This window comes from Notolepis coatsorum, assembly GCF_963971535.1.
Source record: "Notolepis coatsorum genome assembly, chromosome: 13".
Lineage (NCBI taxonomy): Eukaryota > Metazoa > Chordata > Actinopteri > Aulopiformes > Paralepididae > Notolepis > Notolepis coatsorum.
In genome coordinates, this window is record NC_140177.1 from 30,454,308 (window position 1) to 30,459,192 (window position 4,885).

General features: G+C 43.3%; 1 long non-coding RNA gene across 1 annotated transcript; it reads right to left on the reverse strand.

Moving 5' to 3' along the window:
• Positions 1-1,952: 1,952 nt before the first annotated feature.
• On the reverse strand, positions 1,953-2,376 carry LOC311239526. The gene is made up of 3 exons (XR_014620431.1): positions 2,268-2,376; positions 2,125-2,172; positions 1,953-2,034 (listed from the first exon to the last, which is right to left on the reverse strand). It is a non-coding gene; the product is annotated as an uncharacterized lncRNA (long non-coding RNA).
• Between the last annotated feature and the right edge of the window lie 2,509 nt (positions 2,377-4,885).

Consider the following 4,885-nt stretch of genomic DNA (forward strand, 5'->3'; position numbering starts at 1 on the left):
TAATAACTGGACTTTGAGAAGTCTTTATTCATGCAGACAGACACGCAGTTAGTTGGGTCGCTGATGCGTTTGAGTCTCTGCACTCCCTCCCCCCAAGGGCAGCATCGCTCATCGGTGAACCATCACATCTAAATGACATATGAACACAACAAAAAGTAGCTCTCATCTGTGTACCTAAAAACAGTTCTGGGCCCTGTTTCATGTACGTGGTTCAACTAAGTCGATCAAGATGTCCATTATCCAGCTTCAGTTAACCCGATGTTCGAAGCCGGGATTTTCCTGTTTCACAAAGGTGGATTCAGTCTCGTTAACTCAAGCCAGACTTGCGAGTCAGGCTAAATGCGCGCGGCCGTTTTAGGTGAAAAGCCAGCACGTATCGATGGCAGAGATCCTGATTCTCAATGGCATTGATTGATTAATTGATTTAAGACTTTATTGACAGATTGCAATACGGCTCAATCGCCTCGCCGACAAGTTAAATGCGTTATCTATAGGCTAATTCTAAGTCCCTCATTACCTCAATCAATCAGATTATATTTCTTTAAACTTGCCTGCTGGATTGAATAATCAAATGAGATCTTGCTAGCGAAAATTATTAGTTAACCGTTATACAGAATTACGATACGGCTCTCTTACCCATTGATTGATGTATAGTCAATCTTTTACTTATCTTCTCTGTGGTGTAACGGGTTCTTCTTTTGACTTTCACACGGACGACCGGGGTTCAAGACCCTAGTCTTTTCCTTCTTTTTGCAATATAGGAATAATTCAATTTGGTGCACGTTGAGAGCTATATAAAGAATGACATCCTCAATGCATGTAGATTTATAATATTTTAACTTAAAACCAGGCTACTTTGGCGTATAATCATTAATATTATATTCAAAAAAATCATATTGGAAACACCGAGATTAGAACCCCGGTCGCTGGATTGGCAGGCTTGAGCACTACCGCTGGGCCACTGGGCCAGATGGGATAAATTCATTGTTTATACATTAATGAACGAGAGACCCGTGTTTAGAATATCCTTTGTTTTGAATGAAGTTTATCTCTTTATCCTCATTCATTAATGTGACGTCAACGGCTCATTCAATTTCTCAAATCCGTCAAACAGCGCATCTCATCAGACATCTTAATCCCAGTTACAATTAAAATAACCACATCATGTGTACATCGCACGAGCGAGCGCCACCGTCGCCACGGTATATATAACGTGCATTATTTAGGACAAAGTGAATTTAATATCAGCATTTTGGGTCTATTTTACATTTCAAAAGCCCCCTCTGGAAGAATGGAGCACAAAAACGTAATTCAGAATGGTATAATGCAGATCGTAGACTGTGGGAATAGTTTCAGGAAACGGGCTGTCACTTCTTTGCGGGGGCGTGGCGATAGTTCAGGCTAACTTGAACTTGAACTCTGCTTTCGACCAGGCTCAAACTTTTGGATATGTTGTCATGGTGATTTGGAAAATCCAGGTACATGAAACCGGAAAGTCCGGCTAACCCAGTTATCCAGCTAAAGTTATCCGGCTAACTCAGTTATCCAGGTACAAGAAACAGGGCCCAGTCTTCATCGCCAAAGCCAGAGGTATGCTCTATGTATTTCGAGTCCAATAATAGAATCTCCTGTATGCGTGGCTTCAAGACCTATAATGGGTATGTAAAAATAAGCACAGCATGTCAGTCAGGTTTCTGTGGGAATGTGGATTCTGCTATTCTCCCAGAACGGCAGACATGATTAAGTTTATAAGACACGCATTACTAATTTCACTTACACATAGCACAAAAGTGGTTTTCGGTCCAGGCTGGAAAGACTATTGCATGTTTCATCTTCATGTCAGCCTAATATTTATGAAACATGAGTTTACCATTAGAGTAGGGATGTGCCATTATGCTTATTCAATTTACTAACTGAATAATTATATTTATTTCATCAATTAATTACACTTACCGGAAATGAAGCTAACGGGTTGATACTTCGGTCCTTCCAGGTAGGAACAACATACATGTCTTCTATATAAATGTCCATGTCCTGATGAGGAAAAAACAAACATGATTATTAATAGTCTGCCTTCAGTACCAAAAGTTACTTTTAAATGTGTAATTAAAAAAGAGGTCATACACGTTTCAGAGCCAGTTCACCAATGAGCTTCAGGCATGCATTTCCAATCTGCAAGAAATCACAATTAAGACATTATAGTGAACATGACTGAAACTCTCCCTTCGGTAATAAATGTTAATCTGTTAGACCATGTGACTACTCACAGTTGAATCCATATAGCTGTTCAACCCAAGGCTCCAAAACTCATCCCGTGTCAAACAAGTTTGTCCTTCCTTCACAATTATTTCTTCCGAAGGCCTCTTTCGGTCCAGGACATAATAACCATTGTTGTGATACAGATGAGTAGTTTTACATAGGGAGCACACCTTGAGCTGCTTCCAGTGACACTGTAAGCAGATGACAAACACAGCTTAGTAAGGAACAGTGAACTTGATGAATGAAGACATTTATACATTATTTCCTAGATCAATTAAAAACAGGATTAATGCATTAAATATCTTTAATGCAAGTGCAAGTAGAAAATGTACCCAATACAGCCTGGTGGTAGCTGTTTATTGCCACCGCTGTCGTCCCAAATAACTTTTTGATGTTGTCCATTCGCTTCTTGTTTTTGTTGTGAAGTGTTCTAGGATGTTTCTCATCAGGAACAGATGGGTCGATGGTAGTTGCTGTGTTAAAAAGTAATTTTTGTCCTGCAGTTTGAGGGACTATTATTATTATTATTACTAGATCTGGTATGTCTAGATGTAACATTACTGTCTATTTACAAGTTTACTCTTGTAGTAGTTTTTCATAAGTGTTACGAAGGATCAGATTAAACCGAATATATATATTTATTACTTGATATATATTGCATAGTATTTGTATATCGTCTGATATCCCTTGTGTATTCTTTGTACATATACACGGAATATCCCTTTTACCTAGTACAGACCATAATATTTCGTTCTCCTATTGGATAGCGATCCACTAGGCGCCACAGCCATACCCCCAAGGTCTAGTTCAAAGTCACCGCCAAGGCTTGCCTGGACATGCCCGGTTCTGCGCAAGAATACGAGACAGGAATAAGGCTGGTACTAGATTATTCGGCGTACGTATAAATACGTTGCAGGTGGATACAGCAGCACTTAGCCTAAAGTCAAGTTAACCTAGAAACGTGTTACCCTCAAACGTAAAAGCCTTCATCACGAGTCAACGACCAAGTGAAGTGAGCAACCGTGCGTCTAAATAGAGCACTTATAACCGCGTGCGAATAGGATAGTAAAGTGTCAGAGCTTAGTGAAATAACGTCAAGTTCGACCTAGTTAATGTGAAGTACCGCGCACCGGAGAATCTACACCGGTGAATGCAGAGCCCTTTCCTGCTGGATTATTGCTTTGGTCCTGTGGCTGTTGGAGTGGAGGAGAATCGTCTACACCCACTACTGTGTGGGATTTACCCGTGAGGAACATCACTCGAGCCCGTCTCTAGGAGAGGCTGGCCGGCTTTCACCTATGCTGCACGCATACTTGGATTACAGCTGCTGCTTTCGTCTGCCGATCAAGGGAGTAATGTACCGACTCCCGTAGCTGGAGCTTATTGATTCCCCGTTGATCCAGAGTTTGCATTCGAACATTTCCTCCCCCTGCTGGCCTACAACCGGAGGGACCCTACTAGTATCTCCCGCTGCCCTACTAGTGTACCATAGATATAATTCCTATTGATACAGGTGGTATTTATTATCTCCTGCGTACTATTCTAATGGACTTACGCTCTTGACTTACTCACGCACATTCTTCGCCTTACAAGCGCAATTCATAGTTATCATTCTGTAACCTACCGTTGCTATAATAATAAATATTACTCTAACCAAGATTTGTTGTGGAACCGTGTCATTGTGGAGGTGTTCATATCATATACCTGTGTACTGTATGGCCAGTAGTAATGTACATAAGACAGTAGTGGTTTAATGATACCATACTTATTAATACAGTCAGGGAATTGTACCCCTCAGTTACAATTGGTCCTTCGAGCCGGATGGTAATTAGCGTAATATTAATATAATATTAATATTAACATGGCCGATGATGAACACTCCACAAACGGTTCTCCTAAGTTAGATCGCCCGGAGCGCAGACGTCAGCCACCTCCCTATCTAGAGGCATACGCTGTCAGTCTAATACCTAGCTTTATAAAGAAGTTAAATACGGATAAAATAGATAAAGCGGATAGTAAAAGTATGTCAAACCCTACCGACCAGGCGACCCCGCCAGTAGAGACCCTAGTGGGTTCTAACGTAACTGACCAAGCTCACGGGGGGGACCAGGAGGGACCTGACATGACTTTACCCCCCGCCGACGCCAACGAGGTAGTCCCCGGAGAGCTCCAGGATAAAGAAAGCCCTCCAGGGACGGAACCCGACCCACTACCAGAAGAGACGCACACCCAGGAGATGGACCTCCTCGGAGCGCGACAGGAGAACGGATCTCCAACGAGCACTGCCAGAAGCCGATCACCTCCGCCTGTGTCTTCCCCCAGCGAAGCGGACAAGATGCTGGCGCAGGCACTCATCGCCACCCTGGCAGCCTCCACCGAGCGCGAACGAGCTGCAGACCAACGAGAGCGCCTTCACGCGCAACTCCAAGTGCAAGCCCTCAGTGAACGCGAACATTCTGCAACCGAGCGAGAGCGCTTCCAGGCGCAACAAAGGAGTGAAGACGACCGCATAAGACTGGAGACCAGACGCCTTCAGACGGAAGAGAACATTGAAAGAAGCCGCGCCGATGCACAGTGCGCCGCCGCCAATGCACAGCGCGACGCCGCCCATGCCAGCGCCAATGCG